Raw genomic sequence first — 1,219 nt, forward strand, 5'->3', positions numbered from 1 at the left:
GGGGGAGGAGGGGGTGTCAGTGTTTTACGGCGCTCGCAACTGTGTAAGGTCAAATGAGCGTGCGGGACACGTTAAACATTAAACTATTAATTTGGTTTTTTTCCAGTATTTTACCAAATTATTATTAATTCTCCACCCTTTGTGGGCCACAGTCATCAGCGATTCATGGGTGGACTTGAGGGGAGAAGTTTGCTCGTGCCTGACGTAGACTTAGGGGGAATGATTCAGAAATACCGTGTCACTCTCTAGATGAGGGAAATTATGTCTGATTTTGTATTTCAGATTGTGGTGTAGGTTAAAAAAATATATGTACAATGTGTAAGTGTGAAGGCATGATAAAAGAACTGGGTGGGATGTATAGAGACGGATTGATAGCAAAAAGTGAACACGTTTTCTGATAGCAGCTTGCTGAGACACTGCAGAGAAGCATAATAAACAACAGAAGGTGTAGTGTGTGTGTGTGTGTGTTTGTGTGTGTTTGCGGAATTGTCATGACACGTGTGTTGTCGCAGTACCGAGAGGGAAGGTGCGAACTCACCAGACCGATGACTCGGATGTTGTGAAAGGAAAGTCTGTAGAGTGATAGATCTATCTGTCTGTCTATCTATCTGTCTATCTATCTATCTGTCTATCTATCTGTCTATCTATCCATCTATCTATCTGTCTGTCTATCTGTCTGTCTATCTATCTATCTATCTATCTATCTATCTATCTATCCATCTATCTATCTATATATCTATCTACCTATCTATTGTACAAGGTAGAGTAGTAACTTGACTGCTCAGGATAAGAAAACATGGTTAACACCTCAAATATTTCATTATGTACGATGTTTTCTCAGTTAAGGAAGAAATGATGATGTCACATCTTGGAGGGTTTGCAGATATATTGGCTCAGTTATCTGCTTCAGGGCGGCATTGTGTGTGTGTGTGTGTGTGTGTGTGTGTGTGTGTGTGTGTGTGTGTGCGCATGTGTGCATATTTACTTAGAGTGTGTGTGTGTTGTTGTCAATTTTTAACAATTTTTATATTTGTTTTTTTTCTTATAAAAAAAGTGTAGAAAATTCTGTCAGGTGACAATGATTACTGATAAAAGATTTTGACCAGATGTGATGCCTACTTCCATTCCTACTAATCCTACAACAAATATAACCCCCGCATCTTACCCCAGATTTAATGACCATGCAACCCCCCTCCCCTCCCTCCATACCCACCCCCCT

This window comes from Aplysia californica, unplaced genomic scaffold (assembly GCF_000002075.1).
Source record: "Aplysia californica isolate F4 #8 unplaced genomic scaffold, AplCal3.0 scaffold00178, whole genome shotgun sequence".
NCBI classification, from domain to species: domain Eukaryota; kingdom Metazoa; phylum Mollusca; class Gastropoda; order Aplysiida; family Aplysiidae; genus Aplysia; species Aplysia californica.